Source organism: Scyliorhinus torazame, chromosome 1, assembly GCF_047496885.1.
Source record: "Scyliorhinus torazame isolate Kashiwa2021f chromosome 1, sScyTor2.1, whole genome shotgun sequence".
Classification (NCBI taxonomy): Eukaryota; Metazoa; Chordata; class Chondrichthyes; order Carcharhiniformes; family Scyliorhinidae; genus Scyliorhinus; species Scyliorhinus torazame.
Window position 1 is genome coordinate 169,357,755 of NC_092707.1, and position 12,017 is coordinate 169,369,771.

A 12,017-nucleotide genomic window follows, 5' to 3' on the forward strand; every position below is an offset into this window, starting at 1 on the left:
AAAGGAAAACTTTGCTCTTTCTGCTAGATTGGTCATTATGGTTGCACCACAGTTACAATTACAGCCAGGCTTTGCTGGCATTTTGGGAACTTCTTTCTACATTTGTAAATATTTTTGCCGTGATGATGTAGTACTTGAAAACAATTAGAAAGGAATTCATAGGTTTGCTTTCCAATTCATCCAATGCACTCAGTCCTGTCACTCACCAACTGAGATTGTGGGCAGTATTTAATGTTGGCGCCCGGGTCGCACCCCTTGGCTGGAGAGCCAACAAGAGACCTTCATCGTCTACTTTTGAGAAAGCCCGCCACATTAAATGCCAATCAGTCACTTAACAACGGGCCTTCCCTCTGATCATGGGCCCCAAGGGACAGAAATCATGCCCCATTGAGTGCTGCCGGTCAATCAGAGATTTGCAGCTGTGCATTACTCAGCAGTGTCACTGGAAAGGCGGTGACTGCTGCTGGTAATGCATTCAGGATCGTCAATGCTGTCAGCCCTCGAACAGAGAGCCTTTGAACAGGGACCCCATGCCACCTCTCTCCCCAGTGCAGGAAACCCCAACAGGGTTTCTAGCCACCATGCATTGCGCGTGTCATCGTTCCCCCCCCCACCCCCAACCACTGGCAGGTGAATACCCACTAAAGAGCCTCATTTGGCTGCCAGAACAGAAGGCTATCCACAAGCCTTCGCGCCACTGACCTAATCAGGGTAGAGATGAGGCAACAGCGAGGTTCCCACCTGTTACCCCCTCACCTCATTAAATGGGCCCCATCACTCAATCATACCATAGAGGCGGGCATCAAATTCCATCCTGGTTTCAATGGACTCAATATGAGGGCAGGGACAGACACAATCTCATGTTTGTCTTATCTGTAGCTCTGAACCATAGTGCACAGATAATAGAACATAGAACACAGTGCAGAAGGAGGCCATTCGGCCCACCGAGTCTGCACCGACCCACTTAAGCCCTCACTTCCACCCTATCCCCCTAAACCAATAACCCCTCCTTTTTTTGGACACTAATGGCAATTTAGCGTGGCCAATCCACCTAACCTGCACATCTTTGGACTGTGGGAAGAAACCAGAACACCCGGAGGAAACCCACGCAGACACAGGGAGAACGTGCAGTCTCCGCACAGACAGTGACCCAAGCCGGGAATCAAATCTGGGACCCTGGCACTGTGAAGCCACAGTGCTAACCACTGTGCTACCGTGCCGCAATAGAGGCAGCTCTAACATCAATGTAAATAAACTGCAATAGAAAAAGAAATGCTAAAATCCACAAACAGATGGAGAACATATAAAGACTGATAAGGTCATGTTATACATCATTCCCGGATGGATTTTCCAAGTGTAAAAGCTCAACAAAACATTTGCAAACATATGTCTTCATAGCGAATGAGGAATATTTGATCCAATCCAAGATGTGAATTTGCAGCTTTATTCTCATCCCCACCTACCATTGAGCCAAATTAATCAATAATTCAAAGCTTCTTAAATACATGGCATAAACCCATTCAGATAGAAACCACTGTGACAATTTCAGAGAGTAAACGTATTTAAAGAGGGATTCTCGCCTTTTATATCCCTTTCAAAAATTAAACAGGCACAAGGAATTATCAACCTTAACAGACTACTTAGCATTTTTGTATTCCTTTGATTTTCTTTTTTAATTTTATAGTTTAATTGGCCAGTTCTGTATCAACTAGCTACATAGTCCAACAACATAACGATGAGTTAGCATCTGTAGAAATACAGTCATTAACCCAGAGGTGCTTCAGAAATCCCAGTCATTTCACCCATGGATGTTAATTCAGCTGTCACTCTGCCTCCCCCTCCCTGCACTGTCAGACTCAGTAACCTCTGCAAGTCAGTCCACCAATGATATCACCAGTTCTCAGTGTTGAAACAAAAATATTCATAAATCAACAGAATAGACAGAACAGGAAAACACAAGGGCGTTAGATGCACTCATAATTCTAACCATCTGATATTTTAAAAAGAGCACTCACAGAAATACTTCTCCTTCGCAACGCCAGTGATGGAGTTTAATCCATGCTTCAGCTGGAGGTTAGTTTGACAAATCTTGTGAGTAATCGTTTGCCAATTTGCATTTTCCCTGCTTCCATGCTGCTGCTTGTGCTGGTCGATATCTTAGTCTCTCTTTGGAAACTGCTGAGGAAGCCACAATTTTTAGCAGTGAGTTAATAATTTGGAACATGTTTTTTTTATCCTAGCAGATCTATAGAAAGAAATATCAAGAATGAGAAGTAGGTAGATTGGAATGATCTGGTAAGGGAATTACCTAAGGCTGTCATCTCACCACTCACATCCTATTTATAATTTCTTTTTACTTTAGCATCTCTGTCATTTGTGAGCATATATTTTAATCAGTAACACTGGCCATAAGTTCAATTTCAATACTCCCTATTTGATAAAAAGTACCAAAGTCATACACGTAGTAGAATCAAGAGAGTTAAGTTAGAAGTAAAGACACCATTGATCCTATTTAATCTGCGTGCAAACTAATATATAATTTATTAGGAGTACAGAATTAACAGCTCACAAGCAAGACTGCCGATTAGAATTTTTTCCCTGGGGGATTGGGTATGTGAAACAGACTCCAAACAAAAGGCAGCTAACAGAGTGCTGATAAACTAAATCAGACAGTGCAAATTACAAAGGTCAAGTGTTTGGCAGAAAAACACTTAGATTTTCCCTCCAAATCCACTCAATCAGCTCAGGCTTTTCCAGGTATTCCTGAGAAATGAAACACACTGAAGGCTGCCGTGCTGGGCCTAGTTCGTGCACACTGATACTGTGGCGGTACCATGAGCCGGAAAGCCTGAGGCTGGATCTGGCAGCAAGAGTCTGAGTTTGGGATGGTGGAATCGCCCAGGGTTTCCCCACTTGGTCACTATGATCCCTGCTGGAAAGTGTATTCATGGGCTCATCTGGACAAGTTACATGCCAACACAAATGGAAGAAAGGCTAATTGGGTGAGGCATCTAGGGACTGATCACTGACATAGTTCAAGGAGAAAAAAATAATGACTAGAAATACATATCCACAAAGTCAGACACAAATGAAATTGGTGAAATCACTTGAAAGACCTTGATCTAGATGAAAAATGTTATTTTATTGCACGCTACTTGTAACAGAAATCTCGGATGCCATTGATTGTGATGTTCATATCATTTTATGAAACTGGATTCTAATATATTACATAAAACATCCATTATCACGGCATCTTGCAATATATATATAGCATACTAGTAAATTCCTCATGGTGTTCAACTCTAACCTGTTCCTGGTCTGGTACCATAATCACTACACTACCGTATCATGAATTGGAAATGTATATGTAACAATCGGGAAGTGAGATTGGTAGACAGGAAATATGTGCACAGTGCAAGGCTTTATTCACAAACAGATTGAATCGTGGAATCCCTACAGTGCAGAAGGAGGCCAATAGGCCCATCGAGTCTGCACCAATCCTCTGAGAGAGCACCCTATCTAGGCCCACATCCTGTCCTATCCCCATAACCCCACCTAACATACACACTCAGGGGCAATTTTTGTTTTATCATGGCCAATCCACCTTACCTGCACACCTTTGGACTGTGGGCAGAAACTGGAGCACCCGGAGGAAACTCACGGGGAGAAAATGCAAACTCCACACAAATATGCAAGTTCATTTAAAGCAGGTATAAATGTGCCAGATGACAATCATTTTCTCATTCATAAACTCAACACAGTCATGAATAACATCAGTATTTTTACAATTCCGCGTGACATCAACTTAAGTTTGTTTATAATTTAACTGAATTAATATACATTTCCACAGATGGAACAATCATTCAGGTTCAAATAGAGGCCAGTGCCATCTCAGAAGAGAGATAAGGGTGACCTGATAAATTATGAAGGGTTTTGTCGAGGTAGACCAAGAGAAGATGTTTCCATTTGTGAGGAGTCCTAAACAAAGGGCCATAAATATAAGAGAGTCAACAATAAATCTAATCAGGAATTCAAAATAAACTTCGACTTGTTTATCCAGATTGTGGTCATTATTTGCCAGTTGCTGCTGACTCTAATTTCCTTTGCCACCCCTCTTTGTTTGGGTTTCATATTCTTCCTTCAATTCCTGGTTAAAAAGAGAAAATGACTGAACTGGTAAGTCAGAGATGGACTGTGGGGATCCCTCTAGTTAGAAGGCCTCTGTGGGGAGTTCCTTCAGTTAGGGTCCTGGGGGAGTCGCCTATTAAGGGGGGGTCCCTGGGAGGGGTCTCTCTATTAAGGGAGTCCCTAAGGGAGCTCTCCTAATTAAAGGGGTCCCTTGGGCTTTTGGGAGCGGTTCTCCCATTTTGCGGGGGAGTTGCTTGGGAGGGCGTTCTGGTAGAGGAAGGGTGGGTGGGTAGCGCATTCTGTGGGGGAGGGTAGCCCTCGGATGGACTTTGGGGACAACTCCCTTAAGGGGTTATCCCCTGTGGTAAACCACTGTATTCTTCTCTTAAGGGTTGTACTACAGGTTCACCTGGGCCCCTGCATGCTAGCTCCGCACAGGAGGCAGGTTATAAATATGCGTGGCCTTCAGCTCTCAGCCATTTTGTCAGCTGCTGTAGGAGGCCACACATCAGATACTAATAAAGCCTCAGTTTGAATTCAACTTCGTCTCCAGCCAAATTGATCGTGCCTCAATTTATTAGTATCTGATTCAGAAGATGGACCTCCGGATTAAACCAGATCGACTGCAGCTGAATCCACACGCAAGCGACGCCAGAAAGGACTTCCAGCACTGGCTAGCTTGTTTTGAAGCGTATATCAACGCGGCGCCGACCCCTGTTCCAGAGGCTCAGAAGATTCAAATCTTGTACTCCAGACTCAACTCTAAAATCTTCCCGCTGATCCAGGATGCGCCCAATTACGCTGATGCTATGACTCGACTCAAAGAAAATTATGAGCAGAAGACGAACACGCTCTTCGCCAGGCACGCGCTCGCAACGCGTACTCGACTACCTGGTGAGTCAATCGAGGACTTCTGGAGGGCCCTGACCCCACCAGTTCAGGACGGTGACTGCCAGGACATTACAGCTAAGGAGCACTCAGATCTCCTTATGAGGGACGCTTTTGTGACTGGGATTGGGTCCGATGTTATCAGGCAGTGGCTCCTAGAAGGGGCCACGCGTGACCTCGCAGAGACTAAAACACTAGCACTCTCCATAACTGTCGCCCTGCGCAATGTACAGTCCTATGCCCCCAACCGCGCGGCCCACTCCTCCTACGCTTCATGGGCCCCACAGGCAGCCGCTCCAGTGGGGGCGCTACCCACCCAATATGCTGCGCTACGCGCCAGCCAGTGATCTGCGGGGGGCCCCGATGCTATTTTTGCGGCCAACATAGACACCCCCGACAACGCTACCCGGCCCGCGCTGCCCTTTGTAAGGCCTGTGGGAAGAAGGGCCACTACGCAGCGGTGTGCCAAGCCCGCTCAGCGGCAGCCCCCACCCCCCCGGTCACGGACAATGGGCGCCGCTATCCTCCCCTCCTCCCCAGCCATGTGCGAGCAATGGGCGCCGCCATCTTCTCCCCCGCACAACACGTGCGTTTCATGGGTGGGGCTCCGGCGGGGGCCAGGTCCTGAAGGAAGACTGTCCTGCTGGCCCTACGGTCCAGGAAACTGCCAGTCTCCCGCTGGCAAGAAGTCCTCTCGGTGCCCCTTCATTCCATCCGGTCGCTGCTCTGTACTACCACAAACCAGACACCTCACGAACGTCTCCTTGTTTTCCCCAGGAAGTCCTCCTCCGGGACCTCGCTCCCAACCTAGCTAGCGACACCCGGACCCGTCCTGCTTCGGAGACATGTGAGGGCGCACAAGTCGGACCTGTTGGTCGAGAGGGTCCACCTGCTGCATGCCAGCCCCCAGTACGCCTACGTAGCGTTCCCCAATGGCCGCCAAGACACGGTCTCCCTTCGGGACCTGGCCCCCGCCGGAGCCCCACCCGCACCATTGCCCCCACCCCCACCATTGCCCCCACCCCCACCCTCCCCGCAGCACCTGACCGGAGGGTCAGTATTGCCGCCGCTCCTACCCAGCGCCGAACAAGCACCGACGCCCCCTACAGGCGCCCCTCCCCCCTGCCCACTTTTCGCCCCACCAGCGAAAGGGGTGACGAAGCTGCCTGGGAGGAAGACATCACGTTCCCGGAGTCGCAACCACCGGGGCTCCCACCAGGATCATCGCCGAAGCTCAGACGCTCCAGAAGGACGACCAGGCCACCCGATCGACTGATTGCTGCACCATGAACACTTTTTCTGTTACCCTCGACATCACGGTACCTCCATACCTGGTCCTACCATGCGAAAGGCGACATTAACGCTGGCCATCACCCCGCCGGGTTCTTTTTAACAGGGGGTGTATGTGGTAATACCAGGTATTGCAGTACCTGATAGGTGGATACCATTGGCTAGACCCAGGAGTCTACCATTGGCTAATGTATATATCTCTGCCCTGAGAGGCAGAGTATAAGAACCAATGCCGTCCCAGCAGCCTATTAGTTATCACTCACCTTGTCTCGAGAGTAATTGATTGTGCATCAATCAGCAGGACCACGACGTCGACCTCGCTAAATTTCTCCGGACCGCCACTCTCCTCAACCTCACGTATAACAAGGAGAAGTGTGTGTTCCGTACAAACCGCTTAGCCATCCTCGGCTACGTGGTCCAGAACATAGTTCTGGGGCCCGATCCCGACCGCATGCGCCCCCTCATGGAGCTTCCCCTCCCCCACTGCCCCAAGAACCTCAAACGCTGCCTGGGGTTCTTCTCGTATTACGTTCAGTGGGTCCCAAATTATGCGGACAAGGCCCGCCCACTCATACAGTCCACTCATTTCCCCCTGATGGCAGAGGCCCAACAGGCTTTCGCCCGGATCAGACCTGATATTGCCAAGGCCACAATGCACGCTGTAGATGAAACACTTCCTTTCCAAGTAGAAAGCGACGCATCGAACGTCGCCCTTACCGCCACCAGGCAGGCAGGCCCGTGGCATTCTTTACCCGCACCCTCCATGCCTCCGAAATTCGGCACTCATCCGTCGAAAAGGAGGCCCAGGCTATCGTTGAGGCTGTGCGACATTGGAGGCATTACCTGGCCAGCAGGAGATTCACTCTCCTCACTGACCAACGGTCGGTTGCCTTCATGTTCAACAACACACAGCGGGGCAAGATCAAAAATGATAAAATCTTGCGGTGGAGAATCGAGCTTTCTACCTATAACTACGAGATTAAGTATCGCCTGGCAAACTCAACGAGCCCCCAGATGCCCTATCCCGAGGTACATGTGCCAGCGCACAGGTAGACCGACTCCAGGCCCTGCACGACAGCCTTTGTCATCCAGGGGTCACACGGTTGTACCACTTCATTAAGGCACAAAATTTGCCCTACTCCGTCGAGGAAGTAAGGATGATCACCAAGGACTGCCAGGTCTGTGCGGAGTGCAAACCGCACTTCTACCGGCCGGACCGCGCGCATCTGGTGAAGGCCTCCCGCCCCTTTGAACGCCTCAGCATCGATTTCAAAGGCCCCCTCCCCTCCACTGACCGACACACGTATTTCCTCAGTGTGATCAATGAATACTCCCGCTTTCCCTTCGCCATCCCATGCCCCGACATGACGTCTGCCACCGTCATTAAAGCCCTTAATTCTATCTTCTCTCTGTTCGGCTTCCCCGCCTACATCCACAGTGACAGGGGATCCTCATTCATGAGTGAAGAGCTGCGTCAGTTCCTGCTCAGCAGGGGTATCGCCTCCAGCAGAAAGACGAGCTACAACCCCCGGGGAAACGGACAGGTAGAAAGGGAGAATGGGACGGTATGGAGGGACATCCAGCTGGCCCTAAGGTCCAGAAATCTCCCGGCCTCCCGCTGGCAAGAGGTCCTCCCTGATGCACTACATTCCATTCGCTCATTACTCTGCACTGCCACTAACAGTACACCGCATGAACGTCTTTTTGCCCCAGGAAGTCCACATCCGGGGTATCGCTCCCAACTTGGCTCACAGCTCCGGGAACCGTGCTTCTCCGTAAACATGTGCGGCTCCACAAGGCGAATCCGTTGGTGGAAAGGGTGCACCTGCTCCACGCAAACCTACAGTACGCCTACGTGGCGTTCCCCGACGGCAGCCAGGATACCGTCTCCCTCAGGGACCTGGCACCAGCAGGTTCCGCCCCCACATCACCCCCGGCGCCGCCCTCCCCTCCCCCGTCGCCCCCATCACCCCCCACTAGGACTGTCCGTCCTCCCCCTGCCCACCCCCGTCGATGAAATGGATTTTGGCACGCTCCCAGAGTCAACTTCGACCACGACAGCACCAACATCGCCGGCTCCACTTCGTCGATTTCAGAGAACGATCAAGGCGCCGGACCGGCTGAACCTCTGACCGGCCCACCGGATGACCAGAGACATTTTTTTACTGTTCTGTAAATATTAAAGATTGTGATTTGTATATAGTTCTCACTGTGCTCAGACCTTCTGTGAACTGACAGATTGCAAAGGGTGGTGGGTGCCTGGAACGTTGCCAGGGGAGGTTGTGGAAGCAGATCCATTAACGGCATTCAAAAGGCATCTTGACAAACACATGGATAGGGTGGGTAAAGAGGGGTACGGCACAAGGAAGTACTGAGGGTTTTGGCAAAGGTTGGTATCGTGACCGATACAGGTTTGGAGGGCCGAAGGGCCTGTTCCTGTGCTGTATTGTTCTTTGTTCTTTCTTGCAGGGATGCTGTCCGTGGCTGGAAAAATTCCCAGCTTGGGTTCCACCAGAGCGATTCAGGCCCTGACCTCATTACAGCTTTGGTCCAAACATAGGCAAAGCGTTGAACTCAAGACCTCAATTGCTTTTGACATCAAGGCAGGATTTGACTGAGTATGGCATCAAGGAGCCCCAGTAAAACAGGAGTCAATGGGAATTAGGGAGAAAACTCTTCACTGGTTGGAGTCATATGTGGCATAAAGGAAGATGGTTGAGGATATTGGAGGTCAACGATTGTCATCCCAGGGCATCACTGCAGAGGTTCATCAGGATACTGGCCGGGATTCTCCCTTACCCGGTGGGGCGGGGGGTCCCGGCGGGATGGAGTGGGGTGAACCACTCCGGCGTCGGGCCGCCCCTTTCGGGGCCAAGCCCTCACCTTGAGGGGCTAGGCCCGCGCCGGAGTGGTTGGCCCGCCGCCAGCCGGCAGGAAAGGCCTTTGGCGCCACGCCAGCTGGGGCCGAAGGGACTTCGCCGGCCTGCGGAAGTCCATGCATGCGCGGGAGCATCAGCGGCTGCTGACGTCATCCCCGCGCATGCGCGGAGGGGGGGGGGTCACTTTCACATCGGCCATCGCGGAGGCTGATGGCCGAGGCGGAAGGAAAAGAGTGCCCCCACGGCACAGGCCCGCCCGTGGATCAGTTGGGCCCCGATCACGGGCCAGGCCACCGTGGGGGCACCCCCCAGGGACAGATCACCCCGTGCCCCCCCCCCAAGGACCCCGGAGCCCGCCCGCGCCGCCAGTACCACCAGTAAGGTAGGTGGTTTGATTCACACCGGCGGGACTGGCATTACAGCAGCGGGACTTTGGCCCATCACGGGCCGGAGAATCCCGGGGGGGGGCGGGGGGGCGCCGACCGGCGCGGGGCGATTCCCGCCGCCGTCGAATTTTCGGTGCCGGAGAATTTGGCGGCCGGCGGGGGCGGGATTCATGCCGCCCCCCCAGCGATTCTCCGACCCGGCGGGGGGGTCGGAGAATCCCGCCCATGGTCCTAGACCCAGCCATCTTCAGCTGCTTCATCGATGACCTTCCCGCCATCATAAAGTAAAATATGGGAATGTTCGCTGATGATCGCACAAAGTTCAGCATCATTCTCGACCGTGTCCATATGTAGCAAGACCTGGATAACACGGAAGCTTCGGCTGATAATAGGCAAGTAATATTCGTGCCACACAAATGCCAGGAATGAGCATCTCCAACAAGAGATAATGTAACCACCTCTTGTTTACATTCAATGGCACTTTGATCACTGAATCCCCACTGTCAACATCCTAGTGGTTACCATTGACTAGAAACTTAATTGGTCCAGCATATAAATACAGTGACTAAAACAGCAGGTCAGAGGCTGGGAAGTCAGCAGTGATAACTCACCTCCTGTTTACTCAAAGCCTGTCAACCATCTACAAGACATAAGTGAGGAGTGTGATGGAATGCTCCCCACTTGTATGGATGAGTGCAGCTCTGACAATACTCAGGAAGCTCAACATAATCCAGGACAAAGCAACACACTTGACTGGCACTCCATTTACTCCCTCAAACATTCACTACCTCCACAACCGACACACAGTGGCAGCAGTGTACACTATGTACATGATACACTGAAGCAAGACCTCGTCAAACCCATGACCTCTACCGTCTGGTAGGACAAGTGCAGCAGACACACATTGGAACATCACTGCCTACAAGTTCCTCTCCAAGCCACACATCATCCCAACTAAGAACTATATTGGCATTCTTCATTGTCACTGGGCCAAAATCCTGGAAATCCCTTCCTAAGTGCCCTGTGGATGTACCTACACCACATGAAAAGCAGCGATTCAAGGCATCAACTCACCAGCACCTTCTCAAGGGCAAACGAACGATGCCCTAGCTAGCAAAGCCCACGTCCCAAGAATGAATACATTTTAAAAGAAATTCAATTGTTCTGGCAGAACTGACTAACAATTCAATCATTAACAAGGTTAACTGGCTTCTTGCCACTGCCAGGGATGTTAGCCCCAACGTACACAAACCACTTCTGGGAGAAGTGGAAGGAGGTGTGAACACGTCTTCATTTTAACCAATTGGAATTTTCCAGTTTCCCTGGCCTCTGGATCCCCACTCTCCCACCTCCATGGGCCTGGGAAAACATCCCCCACAGAGGCACCAATGCAATCAGCTGCGTTTATTACCAGAACCATCCGCACCTCCACTTTCTGACCTCGGCACTCAGCCACCATATCCAACTGTGGGAAGGAAGTGTGTGAACCAGCAATACAGCTCCACAAAGCCACAAGGCATGCTTTACCGCACAATCTCAACGTAGATTGAATCCGAAGTGCATTCAGAAGAAAACATGAGCACAGTGACGCAAACACAAACTATGGACAGGATTCTCCGTTCGGGCGACCATGTTCACCCACCAGAACTATTGCACCTGATTTATGCTCCAATCAGGAAGCGATTCCCGAATCTTTAGCCATGCGATTGTTTTGAGGGATTCTCAAGGGAATCCCGCTATTGGGCCACCATTTGGAGCGGCGGCCCGAAATTGAGGTCCCGTAGCTGAGCCCCCCTCCTCCCCCCGCAAAAGCAATTCAGCCCACCGCCCTGGGATTTCCCCTCCTGTATGGTGATGACTCCTCCCCCCCAAAAGAGACTCCCTAAATAAAGAGACCCCACAAAGACACTCTAAAAAAGCCCCCCCACTCCCCCCGCCCCCGAGACGAAAAAACCCTGACAGGAAGCCCCTCAGAAGACAGATCCCTATCAGGAGGCCCCGAATATGAGAGATCCCTGTCAGGAAGTTAGAGAGCAGTCCAGACAGAGGCAGTTAACAAAATGCTGCTTTAACACTCACCTGGGCAATACTCCTGCTGGCTCAGGTACAGGACGTAGCACCCGTCAATTCCTGGACGCTGGATTCGCTACCTCATCGTTAACTCTGCTACCTGTGGCCCGTGCGGAGAATCCAGCCATATCAGTGTAAAGCACAAATAGTTGGTGTTGTGTAATGAGTTCTTTGGATGTCTCAATGAGGAGATCTTTGAGACTTGCATATTTAAACATGAACCCTTTATTGATAGTTTTTGTCTATTTACAGATCCCTAGTAACTATCTTCATAGAATCATAGAATCCCTGCCGTGCAGAAGGAGTCCATTCGGCCCATCGAGTGCACTGACCCTCCGAAAGAGCACCCCAGCTTGGCCCATGCCCCAACCCCATC